Here is a 17,969-nt window from a genome sequence, read left to right as displayed (position 1 = left end):
TTCGCCCTCTCTGCTGCTCCAGGTAAGCGACTGTATTAACATGTACCTCGCCTGAAATTACTTGCGGCGAAGGGACATTAATAACATGATATGCACGGGTATTTTACCCTGACTATAGCTCACTCTCCTATGGATTTAAGTAAGATCAATTTCTAAACCGACACTGGTCGTTTTGGATCACGTCAAGGAGTGTACGCTCTCCATTGTTCTCCAGCCATAGGGGTAAGTGTTAAATTTATATTTCATTTGATATGCGAAGCTTATTCGGTTTGTAATGTCTTATCGCGTAATAATGCATTTATTACAAAGCATATTTGAACTTTGAATTACAAGTCACTATCAGAGGTTAATGTATTAGCACATATCTAGAGATTTTACAGAAACTATTATTATGACCAGTTTGGTTTTATTGTAGCTGATTCTGATTGTGACTGTGACTATGACTAGAGATGTCTAGAGCTATCTGAAGTTTCCAGAGTATTTAAGGCTGCGTGCTGTCGATACGTATGTATGTATGTACGTATATTTGAGCCACGGACGTAGATGTAGCTAATTCAAAAGAAGGCTGTATGCTGTCTGTACGTGTGTATACGTATGACTGTACATGTGGTGGATCCATGAAGGGTGCCGATAAGAGTGTGGGCCAACCCAAGGAATCGTGCGACTGTACAAGGGGTCTAGAAGCATACGTTTGGTTCATTTGTTGTTCCAAGATTATTTGGAATCTTAGTTGTGTTCATAAGATTATTTTGAATCTTGTGTTCCAAGAGATTCTGTGAATCTCTCGTATAGGTTATGACATTATTTTGAAACACATTTGAATATAGGATTATTTTGAATCTTAATCGGAGTTCATATATGAGAATCTCTCTTGTAGTGTATAATACTGTTTGAAGCGTATCTGCAGTCCATGAGGTTTCTTGGATCTGTACTTCATATTGATTTCATATTTTTGGTTTATTTTCAATGTGTGAATGTTGTGTAGAGTGATTGGGTCAATCGTATGTTGAGAACGTGAGAGAATCATTGTATTTATACATCATATATTTTTCTTTATTAATTAATTTAATAAATTTCCATCTTTCTCACATTATGTTTGTCTTATTCATTTAGTCCAAAAACCCACTCGGTTTCTATTCTGCGACAATCAACCGAAATATATCACATAAATCGGGTAGATTAGAAACATAATTTTAGTTTGACAATCCAATAGTAATATCGACGGGTTCGCCATGATGTAACATTAATATAGCTAAGGCTAAAGTGGTAGCTTATATTTGGATTATACTTAAGAGGTGAGAGAGATAAATACGTATAGTTATGCAATAGAGAAAGGTGTGTTCGGTACTGCAAATTTGCTTGGTTTAGCCATATGATAATATTTTCACCTTTATTCCATTTTCCATGTTCGAAAAAGACAGCTCTCAAGTGGTACTAATTATATTAAAGTTTTGCCAGATTGTTGGCTTGTGGAGGTGACAAAAGTGAACTCTAAGTTATGTTTTTTTCCCAATTTGTATAATAAATAACCAGTTTTTATACAGGCGGTATTCTTGTATATATATATATATATATATATATATATATATATATATCAATTGATGTTTCAATTGTTCAATTGTTGCTTGTAACGTTGCTGCTAAAGTTAGTGCCAAATTTATCAGAATTGAACCTTATTAAGGCACAAATGTCAGGAACAGAAAGCTTCAACAATGATATTGCCAAGACATTTTAATATTCACCTTTTCATCTGTATATTCATCTGCGCGGCTCGATTTATGTTCTCTGTAACTTGATTTATCACTATAACTTTATATCATTGAAGCATGCTGCGCCACATATTTACTTAGGTGTAATGAATTACACCTTTTAGAGTTTGAGTATCCATACTTCAAGTGGCAATTATTCATTTTGGAGGGTCATTATGTTATACGCCCTGAGAGGTAAATATGATAAAATCGATGTTAAATTATGTAGACATTTTTAGACTAGATCAACCTGATGGTGTGAGCTGTTCAAAAATGGATCAAATGTCTCTTCCTCTAATGTAACAATGCAAACAGTGTGCGTTGATAAAAAAGATTCGACTACTCTATTATTTATTATCACACACGATACGTACGACGTTTCATGACTCAATTAAATTCCCGTCGGCAAATATGTAAAGTCCATAAATTATTTTTGATGACATTTAAGACGCAGAACAATCAACAGACACGATTAAACATATTTTAGTTAAGCTACTTTAACCTTCAGCTTCATAGCTATTATTAATATTTAATTTAATTGTATTAAATGCGACAAGGTTAAGCATAACATATATATTTTTAAATACATCGATAGCAATATAAACAATATCAATAAGTCACAACTTATGAAATGTAGACAAAATGCACAGGAACAAGCACATAATAATACTCATGTTTTAGCAAATAAGGATTGCCTTTAAATCTGTTCCAGCAAATGTCGACATCGAATCCAAAGATCACTCCCAAATACAGTGTGTATTAAACGGAGTATTCCTGGAGACTCAAGTTCATTCATCACGGATTGTCTCTGATATATATATATATATATATATATATATATATATATATATATATATATATATATATATATATATATATATATATATATATATATATATATATATATATATATATATATATATATATATATAACAGAATGAACTTGAGTCAAAAGGACCTTTGCTCATTTGCTAGATGTTCTTACTAACTGCATTGTTTTTTTACGATAATGTTTTTTTAAATATTATACAAAAGCTGATTTTAGTCACGAAGTAATAATTGACATCAGAGTAGGGTACGTCGACAGAGTATACCTGGAGAATCAAATTCACTCATGTCGGATTGTCTAGGATTGTTTTACAGTGTTTACTGTCTCATTGCACCTGAATTCTAAACAGGAGAGACAGCTTCACAAAATGGATTTAACAACCATATTTCTTGCGACAAATGTTGTTCATCTTAATTAATGTTGCAGGTAAATTCTACATTTAGTATTCAGCTAACTTTACTATGTATCCAACTCGTTACATGCTGCATTGCATGTCAGAGACTACCAACTGAGCTACAGTTGTCACTTCATGATTTATTGTTGTGTACATTATAAATAAATCGGAATCGAATCGGGATTGATCAATACGCAATATATATATATATATATATATATATATATATATATATATATATATATATATATATATATATATATATATACACAAATTCAGTTAGCAGGATGAGGCTGCTCATTTACAGAGGCCAGTCGTTTTCTATGATAACAGTTTACTTCCGATGACAAATTGAGATCTTTTTGTACACTACTACAGGTTTTCTTCCTTCTCATTATTTTGTTTTTCTTTTCAAAACAACTTTTGCTCATTTGGTCATTATCATCAGTACATGTGCTGTTTGCAATGTGATATATTCCATACGTCGTGGATCAGCAACATTATTTTAATAACTATCATAAAGTAAAGTGCTGAGTTGGGTAATTAATGTTACAGATTAGCAGATCCTATCCCATTACGTAGGTGAAGTTTCATATATTTAAAAACCAAATACTTTGTCCTAAAATTATATAGTGACTCTGACCACAAACATTTTGTGGAGTGTTTCTAGTGTCTATGAGATATATTACAATGAATAAATTTAGTATATATATATATATATATATATATATATATATATATATATATATATATATATATATATATATATATATATATATATATTTTGAGTGAGGGAGTTCTTTTGTAAAGAAGGCTTTAACTAGGTGTCAGACGGATTTAGATGCTCTTAACTGTCTGATTATAGTGTTTAGTCATTTATCTGAAGATAATATCATTGTTAGTCCAGACATATCAGACGTGATTTAAAGAACATGGCGTCAAATACTGAAAATTATTATAATTTACCTGACTCTTAACTAGTCTATGATTAGTTAGTGTTTCAAAATTGGACTCTTCTCAGATGGACAGATCATTTGGATATTCATTGTATTGATCTATTTATAGACTATTTGATTAACAGTAGTGATTCCAACTTTTCTTTCTTAGGTAGGTAGTTCAGTCAAACATTTCCTCAAGTATGATTATTTTCGTCTGACTACATGATGTGTATACGATTATAATATGCAAGACGACTTTCATAAAACACAATCTCCACTCGCCCATTACTACAGTCTCTTAATGATTGTAATTAATTTTTACACTTAGACTGCCGTATTATACAATTGCATCCCTACACGTATCACCGGATCGGATGGTGTGTGTGTGTGTGTGTGTGTGTGTGTGTGTGTGTGTGTGTGTAGAGAGAGAGAGAGAGAGAGAGAGAGAGCTCTTACAAACCATCATTTCACAGTGACTCGGCCAGCATTATTCACATTATAAGAAACGAAATTTGTCCTTATACAGCTTCATTTACCTGCTATGGACAGCTAATTTTTGTAATAAGTCTGTAACGGGCAAATCAGGGAGTGTTGGCTCAGATATCTCAAATGGTAACACGCCAGTTTGGGGTTAAGTAGGTCCCAAGTTCGAGCCTCAGTCTGCATTTCGCTCTGTTACTTCTGGTATTGTACATATTGTTCCACAAAGTAACCTTCAATCGGATAGGGATGACGCCGTTAAGTGGAAGTCGAATACTCAGACACATGGACGTGTCTAAAAAAGCATCGGGCTTAAAAGGTAGGACATGGCAATTCGAATCAGATACTTTAAATTTAGGGCATCTGTGTATAGATAAGATGTCACTGGCTGGATCGCCAGTGATGCTGTTGTATTAATCATTGTTACATTTCTGATTATGTCACTGTTGGTTTTTATTAATATGAGAGAGATAGTAAAATCATGTGGACAATTCCTAATTCTTATACGTTTAGCATGCCTTAAAACTTACCAATTTACACCCATAAAATATTGATCCAGGGCCAAGCGGTATCAACAAATATTGTATCACATAAACGTCGAGGCATGTAAGCAGTATATTTTAGGATTTCGTTGCATTTGATTCATGGATTACTGGTAAAGATGTCGTCCATCTGTATTTCTTCACCTGGCTTGGTTAGCAAAACTGGTGCCAAATATATGATAGAATATTAAGGTTTATGTACCTAATTAGAACGTTTCACAACGGAATCTTATTTGGTTAATGACTTAGTGTAGAGCACGGACTTAAACCCAATATGCAATTTTACGATATTAGGTGACGTTTTAAATTATCATATATATATATATATATATATATATATATATATATATATATATATATATATATATATATATAAATCCCTGTACTGATAATTAGCACATTTTCAATACTCCACGTGTTAAACAATAATTTCATTTATAAAAATCAGGCATTCTGGAGTTTCTCAAGTAGGTCAGAGATAAAACGATAATCGACAGTTAAAAAGACTAGAAGAACAGAAAGACAAGCTCATCTTCAATTATTTTAAATTTGAATTGCCCAATTGAACATCAATTACCTTGAAGGTATTTCCCAGTATGGCTTCGTAATTTTCAAGACTTGTCCTTAATCGAGTTCACATGATTACATAAATAACTAGTTCGTAGTGAGCCAGTAAAAGTTGCGCACCTGAAAATGGTCATAGTTCATACCCTCGTTCATTTTTACATGAATAGTTATGTTGCACAGATACGTGTATCGAAAACATTACCGTGAAAATGGAAACAAACTACAGCCACCATAGATAAAAATAGGTTATGTATTCAGAACAATAGTGTTTTGATGCTATACCGATATCTTGCATTTGCATAGTTTATAATTTTGAGTAAAGAATGCTAGCAAATTAAAGCAAAAATATTAAACATTGAGATATGCTCATTTTGTTCCCCGTTAACGTTACATTGTCAGAATCGTGCAGTATTACCCGATATTGAATCAACGCGCGACAATTTACATATAGCATTCACGTGAATAAAGGAACTACTTTCTATTGTAAACAAACAAAGCACGAAAACGCCATCACTTTTGATTTGTACACAAATCACGTACACTCGCGAAATAGACTCTTTACGTTGTGTTTGTTTAAATTTGTTTCTGAATGAACTAAAACAGGTGTTTCGTGGACTGCCACATACCAGCTGCTTTGGCACGTTCCGCGTTGATACTATGTTATGGTTTTAGGCTACCTGCAGTATATAACAGAAGCAAGATAAGGTCCTTACAAATAACACACAAGTGACAAGACATATACTCTCTTATTTAGATAGTGATAAGAATATCAAAATAAAATATACTTACAGTTTTACATCCAGAATTTCCTCAAAATGTATTTTCTTAATTTTGCAAATCCAAATTACATGAGCCACCTTATGTATAATAATAAAATGAGCATATAATAAAAAGGTTACTGCATTTGTATGGGAAAATATGAACTTGTTTTGTCGAAAGTATATACTGCACTCCCGTTTATATTTTTACATACCATTGCAGTAACCTATAAGTATTATTTTATTTTAAGCAAACTTTTTCTTTTGATCATTTGATATACGATTATGTTTTGTCCATTGTGTATACATATTCAACCGATAAAAGTCACATTATTGGTCTAAGATGTTGGAAAAGTTGACATTTTCCTTAGTTTGAATATATTCATTTTCCATGACCTATAAAAATATATTGTATTATTAAGCATCTGACCTCAATCTTCTTAAATCCTGTACAATGTGTTTGTTCAAAAATGTACAAGAACCTTGAGCAATCTTAATCAGTGAGAAGTTTGCAATCAGTGCCAGCTGATGAATTATACATCTTCATGACTCGCACAATAATATGGACATATCGTAGTAAATTAGGGTTATTTTATGTTTTGGATATGTCTCTGATTTTTCTACATGTTAAATATCAAATATTTCTTTGTTTAAAGGCACGGGTTCACCTTAGAGAACGCAACCGATAAGTTAGAGGTTTTTAGGCCTAAGTCTTCAACTAATATAAAAGGTGTGACGCCCAAGGTTTAAATATATGCATTTATTAATGGATAAAAATGTTATGAACAAATGTGACATGATAAGCCGATTTTGCGTTAGGTCTTCTCAGTTACTGGAAGTCATGGTGAATACTGGGAACTAAGTCAATTTACTATGTACTCAAATGTGACGTCTTGATGGTGGACTATATCAGTTGCTCTAGTGTGTAATTGATACTTATGATAGTCACCTAGATATTGAAACATTACGGTCTGCACGCTCTGACAAGTTATTATTTTGACTGATTATGTTGCATCTCTTACCTAAGCAACATCTGCATTGGTCAGTGGCCGATTGGCAATTATGAGTTTGATACTCATATAAGGCTGCAGGTGGGTTTCGAGTCTTGAATGCATGATTTTTTTCATGGCTAGTCAGGATATCACTGGCTTATTAAGTGCATAACGAATTGATGGATTGCAAACACACATGCATTTTTATTATTCTTCTCTTAACTAACATCGTATCTTTCTTTTGCAGCAAGATCAACGTTTAAGAATCAATCATTACTATACACTATATCAACCAACCTTGCAGACCTTCACTAGCATTGGAAATGTTGGCTGTGAGCCTCCGGGAACCTTTTCTTGGTACAAGTATATTGGGGGTCAGCCTCCAGGAATGGTCATTACAAAAGGGATAAAGCCAGCATCACTCACCAATGTTGCAGGATCTTGTTCTACATTCGCTCCAATTGTCCCTGGTTGGAATGGAATCTAAACATTCAAAATGTTCGAATTATGTGCGGCGATTTTAATGCCTTATTATGTTGTTAGCACAAAAGGTTTGTTTGCCAGTTAGGTATTTTCGACTTTCTCCTCTGCGCAGTCAGGATGAGAATATTCCATATCTTTAGAGTGCAAATTACACTTCCGGTCCCCGGTAGTGTACAAGTTAATTGATTTCAACTTGTTTACCAAACGTAGCATCTGTGGCAGGAAGGTCAAAGACATAATAGGCACTCCTTTTATCTATGTATTGGGTAATGCCTTTTTATTCTTTAGACTTAACCAATCCGGGCTGCTAAACATAGTCGTATAGCCATTCGGCAATCACACAGTATACAACTGTACACTCTCCAATGTACTCGGTTTATGTATCTCTTCATTGTGAAATGGTTGAAAATCTATTGTTAACTTTATGTCAGGTTGATTATTTACGCCAGGATGAGGTCTTACTGTGACAGTGCATGCCAACAATATACCATTGTTGAAACTTAAAACCCTTTCCTCACAGCCCGTGATTTGGAAACGTATATTAGCTGTATTTTGGTAATAACCTGCAAATCTGGCCTTGCAGGTTATTACTTCGGGAGATCCATGTAAATGTATCGAAATAAATGTACATGTGATAGTTATTTTGTCTTTGCTTTTATCGAAATCAGTTTAAAATGCGAAGTTACATTCACATCCTCTATCATATGACGGTAATCAATCTCTATATTGAACCTCGACACAGAACCGTATCCAGTCTGTTGAAAATGTTTCCCTTTTGTTTGGTATTTCAAGCTGTGCTGTAAATTTGAATGCTCAGATTTTGTTCAACATGATAGATAATATCGCTGTCATCCAGTACTGCTACCGTCTCCAAATACTTAGACAATCCTGGTGTTCGTGGCCATGTTTAGAAATGCACTAAAGAATTCCATAGCACTGTAAAGACATTTTGGATATGATTTACGGAAGGAATGTCAGGATTCGCCACACACAATCTGCTCCATGGATTCTTTATTTAGTGATCACCCTCGAAACAATATAATATTCTCTAACCCTTATGTTTGTGTACGAAATTATATTTTGCATATCATTTCACAAATTCGAATTTGGGGTGTTTAATAAATATGTAGCGTTAATGGGTACAGAAACACATATCTGTCTGTGTTCTTGTATGCGTGTATGTTTGTTTATTTCCGTGTGTTTTGAAATGGTAGACATTTAGTCTAAAAACATTACTGGAAAGAAACGGAAAATGTCGGGCATAAAATTTACATTTTACCCTATTTCGGCACATTATCATTTGCTTGGTAAATGTGTGCTGTAATGTAGCAATATTTCCAATCATGTTGCATGTTTTCTTCATGGTGGAAACATCCATCATATCTTCTGACACTGCTACTAATGGACAATTCTCCTCTGCTAAGTCACTGACCAAAGGGGCAGAGACCTCCACAACTGCACCAATCAAAACACCCGAAGCAGGTAATTGTAAATATGGATTGCTACATTAAGAAAAATGTTTCTGAATATATGATTTGTAAATAGCATTTACCATTTCACAAATGTTTAAAGTTGGTGTTGATAATGTGAAAAGTTATAAATGTATGAGCTGTCATTGCATTGATAAAGCACTCACAGGCATAAGATCCTGTTCTGTAGTACAAAAAAAAAGATGTGTGGAACATTTGTCTCAATACGTATAAAGTAGATTTTGTTTAATGACACCAGCCAAGCAGATAAAGTTGCATCTAAGTTGGATCAGATTTCATTCAAAATACCTCATCATCTAGCGGTACATAATCATGGTTTATTTTGTTTTTTATTACTAAATAGCTACTGTTAAGCTGCATATATCCCGAGATATTAGCGTATTACGTTCAGTTGTATTTAGCTTATATATGTTTATATAGGTGATATTTTCCTCCTGCAAGGCTTACAATTTCTTCCTGACAAAAGTATCAATTACTTGGATGCGGTGAAGCTATTCCTTTTAGAAACGTTGTCATTGGTGTCAAGAGTTCATTCAGTTGAAAGTATATATTCATTCCTAAAGTCGTGGAAACAAACGAGATTATGTCGATAACTGAAGAGATTAACTGTAGATGAAGAGATTTTATTCTATATCATCTGCTGGTATTATGGAAAGGAAATCACTATAACAATGTCTGTATAGTGTGCACTTAATGCAAAAACATTCTGATTTTCTGTGATATTTCAGACTTTTAAGGGAAAAGAAATATTTTGTAAAATTTTATTCCTTTGTATATATTTGAGACAAGTCTTGTGGCAATTTTGAAAATAAATGTCTATCTCAGTTTCTTCCTAAGCAGGACAATCGGAAGATTGAGCGTTATAATGTACATGATGTATCGATTTTATGAAGCATTATAAACCTTACGACTTCAAAATGTTTGCTAGGAGATGTTGGTTTTTTTAAAAAACTTTTTAAAGATGCCATATTATGTTGAAACTATCCAGACACTCTAAGGAGTAATCGAACGTGTCCCAGAGAATCACTGGCATTAAATATTCAAAGTAAAACCTGGTTGACCACTTTATGTTCCAGAATGATAAGTCCCTTTCCATTCTCTTAAAGACCTTTCTTTTTGGAGTCCATATCATAAAATAGCACCAATCAAAAATCGACTGTTAATCTTGCAGTTGGAAGTAGTAGGTATGTTTTAAGTTGATGTTCAGTTTCCCATCAGATATGGTGAATCCAATAACAGGTGCACTTGATGCATTCCGTTAGTTGTTCTAACCTGGCCAGTAAAGTGACCTTCACATGGCCCTGGCTCGTTCATGAGGCTTATATTTTATTCTGCGCTGTGCACAAGCTATGGAAATGTTGTATTTAATGGTATAACGGTACCAATTGCGCACGTCCAGGTGGGCGGGGTTTAAGGTGTAGGAAACATTGTATTTCGAAATAAACAACCAAACTAGATATGATTGGTGCATTATATAAGAGTTGTACTTTCTTTTAGGCTAAAAAAAGTTTGTGTTTCCCGGCAACATGTGAGATTATGTTAATTCCTATCTAGATGATATTTTGTATTTTCTATGATTTTTTTTAAATGTGGTACTCATGTCTGAAACTGTGTCTGTTGTGACCTGATAACTCTTACCCCTGTCTAGTTCCAGCAGAGTTATCTCTCTTAAATGCAATGGAGTACCTGGTTTTGTCCTTGTCAAATTAACAACCTAACACTGCTCTCTAGAAAAGTGTGTGACATGCACGCTAAAGTAGGATAGAAAATATATTTATTTCTCCAAATATTAGCATTAAGATCTATGGAAAAACAATTGGTACCGTAAATGGAAAAATAGCCTCGCAGTGTATCCATAGAAACGCATACATGTAGGCGGCATTTATGAACTTTACTAGTTTGATGTAAGAAAACAAATGGGTGCTGAACAGTTTTGGTCAAATATTGAAAGTCCTTTAAGAATAAAATGTATGAAATCTTCAGAAACTAACACAAGTTGGCTTTGGATGGGGACTTTCCATAACTAAAGCTATGGCAGATATAGACTTGTGTTGCCTGACGCCTTTATATATGTGCTGTTAGCTCCTAGATTGGAATACATGCAACAAAATAATGTATGTAAACATAATATAGTTTACTTTGGCCAAATAATGACTATTTTACCTGTAAAAGATGAAAAATCATGTGTACGAAAACAGCTATCTTGTTCTTGTAGGGCATGCCATAAACCAGGATAGAGAACACTCTAAGTACACTTGTAGACACTTGTAGATTGATCACTTGTACTATGTAGGATGTTCTGGTATGAGTAATTTCCTACCTACTTTGATTTGAATTGTCCTGCTGTAATTGTCCATTTTTGTACACTTTCCTGCCTTGAAATTGTTCATGCAGTTAGTTAAGTTCCCTTGCATTCCCTTTTGTTGATGTAGCAGGGAATACCAAGAAACAAGAGCAGTTTCTTTCAGTCAGCATTTCCCATTGACACTTGTATAAACCCAGTTATAATCTACTATTGACTTTCAATTAATTCTATTTATTTCTGTCCATATGTTCTTGTGGAATTTCCATATTAGGTCCAACATTATTGATGGATAACCATTTTAGTCACACAGTGTGCATTCATTCCATTCAAATACAGAGTGTTCTTGAAACTTTGCATACCATCGCAACAATCCAAATTGGCATAAGGTCATGTCTGCATGGTTATGGAAGGCTCCACTCTACATGCTGGCATTGTAGAAAATATAAACTATGTGATATAAAAGAGCCGCGTCATCTTAAAAATTAAAATTAAACGACTTTTGAGGTCTTCAAGTGTGAATGTTAGGTTCTCACTTTATCAATAATGTATTTTTGGATAATTTAATTACAATGAAGTTAGTGCAGGTTGTTCATTAACTCATATATATATATATATATATATTACATCGGTAATATATTAGAGGTTACCACAACTTATGTATATCATTCAGTTATCTCCCTTACACCAGTCATAACATTTAAATAAAATAAAAACTAACATTTTCAGTGACTGGTTATGAAAATAAAGAGAAGATTATGAAGTATTATATTAGCCCTCAGTCTTGATACAAATGTAAATAGAAGAAATTTAATAATTTCCAACAGTAAAGTGTACAAGTTTAAAAACTGATAAAGTATGTTTTCTTTGGTCATGGCAAGTGACGGCCTAACTTTTTAGCCCATTATTGTTAATTTCTTATGTAGAAGAAATAAACATTACATGTATTTATATTATCTAAATTATTCACCCTTTTATCTTAGATGGAAGTAAACACCACTTCACCTCAAATTTGTGTACCTGTAAGAGATGTTATTGCACAGTTGCCTTTGGGCTATCCTTGGACCTATGGGATCCTGCCCAATATATTTGTCCAAGGTAAGGTCATCAAACTTTCACTTCTCATTTTTCGCATTGCTGATTTTGTCTCCTTTAATTCCTTTATCACTGGCTACCCCTCCATTTTTGATATACACTTTCCTCCTGTTTTAACTCCATTTTACGGACTATACCTAGTGTTTATATTTGGTGTTTTTCTGTATTATATTCCTCAAATTTCACCCCACCCCCCAATCCAACATAACCACTTAGAAGCTGTGATTTACTATATTTGGTGACTGATTGGCTTACTGAATCAATTTATTCACATTACAGAGGAGGGAAGCTTTCTATTTGTGTTACAGAGAGGATGGGTAAGTAGTCCTTTGTGTCAGGACTGGTGGTTAATGATCTCATGTGTCTGCAGACAGTGTAAAGTATTCAAAGCTTATACTTTATAAGATTGGGTCATGTCCAGTTGTCTCTGATGTTAAGTTCTGCATCTACCAAACAAATATAAATTCCATTATTTTAGGTTAATTGTACATTTTAAAGTAGGACAGGTACATACTATTTGGTACATTGACCTTTGACCTTGTTATTACATAATAGGACATAATGTGATTTATCCCATATCACCCATGTGAAGTTCAATAAGTGCTGATATGAATAAGATACAACTCATAGATAAAAGAATTCATTTTATTTCAAAAATGAGTTTGCAAGTGAAGCAAAAGTATGAAAACAAGAGTTCAAAACAGCTCAATGTCATTTCTGTACACATTCATATCAGACATACCTTAGTACCTCATAAAATTGTTTCTCACAAGTGAGACTAAGTAAATTAGTTACTTATACAGTCCTGAACTATTTCACAGATTATTGGAAAAATTAAGGTTTGCTATAGGTATAACGGTACCAACTGTGCAAGTCCAGGTGGGCGGGGCTTAAGGTGTAGAAAACATTGTATTTCGAAATAAACAATGTAACTAGCTGTGATTGATGCATTATATAAGAGTTGTACTTTCTTTTAGGCTAAGAAAAAACGTTGGGCCTCCTGGCAACATGTGAGATTATGTTAATTCCTATCTAGATGATATTTTGTATTTTTTATGATTTTTTTTAAAATGTGGTACACATGTCCGAAACTGTGTCTGTTGTGATTAGATAACTCTTACCCCTGTCTAGTTCCAGCAGAGTCATATCTCTTAAATGCAATGAAGTACCTGGTTTTGTCCTTGTCAAAGTGACAATCTAACACTGCTCTCTAGAAAAGTGTGTGACATGCAAGCTAAAGTAGGAGAGAAAATATATTTATTTCTCCAAACATTAGCATTAAGGTCTATGGAAAAACAACTGGTACCGTGATACCTAAAGCCAATCCCATGAAGTTTTCGACATTTTGTTCCATTCTAGTATATAGCAAACTTGTCTTTTGTACCAAGGGGTTATACGTTCGTTCTCAGTGAGCCTGCTTGGATTAAAATTAAAATCCAGACTTTCAAGGATAGCTTCGAATTGTGTGCAGTGTTTTAATGATTCATTATGTTGTTAGATCCAATGGTTTATTCGAAAATGAGTTCTTTGCGACTTTCTCCTCTGCGCTGTCAGGATAAGAATATCCCATATATTTATAATACAACTTATACTTCTGTCCTTATGCATTTTACACGTTCTCAGAAGTGATTACAACTCGTTTACCAGACATAGGATCAGTGGCAGAAGCGTCCAAGACATAACAGGCACTCATTCCGGCCACGCCTTGGGTCACATATTTTTCTTATTTTTACTTAACCCAACCGGGCAGCTACACCTTCTAAGGAAATTCCAGACATATTCGTATAGCTTTTCGGCAATCATACAATTGAACCCCTCCGGGCAGGCATCTTCAAGTCTATCACTAACTTTTGCACTGTCCGATCTACTAGGCTTATTTTCCTCTCAATTGACAAATGGCTGAAAATCGACGATTACTAAGTTTATGAGGTCTTATCTGCGACAGTGCATAGCATATCTACAATACACAACAGGTGCATACTTAAGGCCTTTTGCTAACGGTCCGTGATTTGAAAAGGAACACCATCTACATCTTGATAATAACCTGCAGATCTTGCCTTGCATTTACTTCTTATACTTCCGGAGATCCATGTGAACGTATCGAAAGAAATGTACATGTGATAGTTGTTTTGTCTTCGATTTAATCGAAATTCGTTAAAAAATGTGCAGTCACCTTTTCACCCACTATCATGTGATGGTAATCGATCTCCATATTAAAACTCAACACCGAACCAGGTTCTGTGTATTGTAAATCTTTGACTTTTGTCTGACCCTCCAAGCAGTGCTGTCAATTTGATATGGACAGATTTTATTCAACATGATAGACAATATCGCCGTCATCCAGCACTCCTACCTTCTCTAAATACTTAGATAATCCTTTGCTCGTGGAATCTCCAACAACACAGAAAATAATTAAATGGTACTGTAAATATTCTTCGGACGTGATTTAGCGGACGAAATGTCAGGATTCGCCAGGCAAAATTTGCTCCATCGATTCCTTTTTTAGGGAGAAGCTTAATAATCCCCAACCGTTATGTTTGTGTACAAAACTATCTTTTGCGTAACATTTCATAAAGACGACATTGGAGTGTTTAATAATAGGTAGCTCTTTTGCTTTGAGTTTCGCTTTCTTTTAGCATAACCGTATCCTTACAACCTGGTTACGTGTCTCATAACGTCTCAATTACTCGTCCTTTGGACAATCTTTACTAGGGTTTCGCTTTCCACAGGAGTCAAGACATTTCGCCTCGTGCATAAACTGGACTGCCTCATTCTGTGGTGTAATTTATTCACAAAACACACCGCAAACCGTTAACTTATCTAAACCGAACCCCTATTTGTCTAACAGCCATTCTTAACACACGATTCTCCGGGTTTTTGACAATTCTACACTTCTTCTCTTAAAACAAACGATATCTGCAAACATTCAAGTTATTAAAATATTTAAAAAGATACAAACGCTCTTCCTGCAACATTTCAATCCTTGATATCTCGATAAACAAAACTCAATCTTCACCCCTTGTCCAGTTTTTTTCCTGACATAGTTATCAAACACAAACGCATTAGTAATCAACCAAATCCCTACCAGATGTATTCAAGTATTAGCATCTTTAGACATGCCATGAACTTAACTTGCTGTGTATATGCATACATCAATATAATTGTTATACGTTACAACGACATCTGCACATTTCCCTGTTACACCAAAAATCTAGAATTTACACCAATGGCGTTGTTTTCAGATCTTTATTTTTCTTTTATGGAAACAAATGCTATGATAGTAAAATTCAAAAGAATATTTAGGAAACCTTTTCCTCTGCGACCATCATTTATTATAAATGATTTAAAGCATAAAATTTTTTATGAGAGGACCCATTTATATTTTAGAGATATCCGCCCCAATATTAATGTATACTGGATGCTGTCTTTATATTATAAAATGCATCAAAGACCTTGCAAGTCGAGTAAGCAGTGAAGACAGCATATTTTGGAAAAGGGGTGCATTTATGTCGATTGGATGTTAAGCAGAAACGATTTAGAAAACTGAAATATAGACATAGCAATGATGGTATGTGTGCCTGATCATGTGAAGTAACATTTACAAATGAAAGTTGATCACAGACAGTGCGGTCCAAATGTTATCAGTGGAGAATACTTCTTCCATTCATTTTCGTAATGTCGTCCCAGTTCTACTTGTAAGTGCTTACATTTGGAGTCATTACTGCAGTGTAAGTTTCATAATATATAACGCAGTCCGAAGGCATAACACCGTCACTATCATATATTTTCACTCCATATTTACTCGTTTTGCTCCAGGTTTACTATAGTTTCACTCTAAATTCATCTTGTAACAATTAATATAAATGTAATTTATAAGTTTGTAAAAAGAATATAATGGGAGGTGAAGATGTAATAAATGAAGATTATACAACAGCTAAACTATTCATCTTTATGAAAACATTACAATATCGTACAGTGAGTGTATCCAGTTTAATTTTCTTCCAATACTGGAATATCTCTATATCAATGAATCTCATAAAATCAGGAGAGCTTATTTATAATCGCACTTTACATCACTCGTAATAAGCTATAATACCTTTTCGTGCCTTAATGCAGCTTTGCAAATTATCATTGCGTATATCTGGCTCACAAGTTATCATTCGCTCAGTCGTTATATAAACTAGGCTACTGATGGCGTTACTCGCGTCACCGGTTCGATTGTTGCTTGGAATGAATTATAATTCCCTAACTTCTATGATGATATCTTAAGTATTTATTCAAATATACAGTGTATTCCGGGATATAAGCTTCCTCTAAACTGTATATATATATATATATATATATATATATATATATATATATATATATATATATATATATATAGTATGTACACTAAATCAGTGATAAATCACGAGATGTATAAATTTTTCATTTAAAGGAAACAAGACTCGCCGAGTTTCTATTTAATGAAAAATTTATACAACGAGTGATATATCATTGATACAGCTTACATACTATAGATATATTGTATTTATATCACATACAAATACACATATTTGCTCTTTGAATGGAGTTACGATATTCCCCAGGTAACTGTGTACTGACCAAGTGAATGAATTCCTCACATCCCTGCAAGTGTGTCCGTTCAAAAATGTAGTTCTACGATTTTTCTTGTTGTTTACAATCACATTTGAAAATTGATAAGTTGATTGTTTTGTTCTTGAGTTTCTATTTTTATTCAGATTTTTTTTAATCAATGTAAGACACACTCGTGATTTAAACATGAAATATTTGGGGGTTTTTGAAGAAAATAGTGCACTGTCAGGCATTCACGTACTGGCGTATGGAAATTAGCGTGGAAGATGAAACTATACGAAATGACAAACAAACAAGAGGTAATTCAAATATTTTAATATATTGACAGTCATCATGATGCTTTAATTAAAATTTCTAAAGATTATAAAAGTCTCTTTCTTGTCACTAGGGTTGGTGTCACCCAGTGCGGTAACGGATCATGTCACCCCCACCCCCATTGACCTCCTTCCTGCAGAAAACAAAAATAAATTATTGACGGTCATTTTGGTGTCACTCTCTGATGGTGTCACACGGTGTGGTCCGTACATCCTAGTGACGCCACAGCTCTCTCTCTCTCTCTCTCTCTCTCTCTCTCTCTCTCTCTCTCTCTCCTGTATGACTAAACCACAGGAGTCTGACGTTGTATCAATAAAGTACGGCGAAATCTCTGACAATATGAAATCCCCTTATCGGTAATATAAATAAACACAAGGAGTGCAAGCGTGACCACAACCCTTCGCTCGATTCGACTTTTTCTCATGCGTCTTTTATCGCTT

General features: G+C 34.0%; 1 long non-coding RNA gene across 1 annotated transcript in view; it reads right to left on the bottom strand.

Moving 5' to 3' along the window:
* LOC149793260 (uncharacterized) overlaps positions 1 to 17,969 on the bottom strand; it is a 144,427-nt gene that overhangs the window by 106,380 nt on the left and 20,078 nt on the right. The gene's annotated exons all lie outside the window — the stretch shown is intronic.

This window comes from Sinohyriopsis cumingii, chromosome 8 (assembly GCF_028554795.1).
Source record: "Sinohyriopsis cumingii isolate HCF-2022 chromosome 8, ASM2855479v2, whole genome shotgun sequence".
NCBI classification, from domain to species: domain Eukaryota; kingdom Metazoa; phylum Mollusca; class Bivalvia; order Unionida; family Unionidae; genus Sinohyriopsis; species Sinohyriopsis cumingii.
Note: the sequence above shows the minus strand (reverse complement) of the source record. Positions and strands in the feature narration are given on the sequence as shown.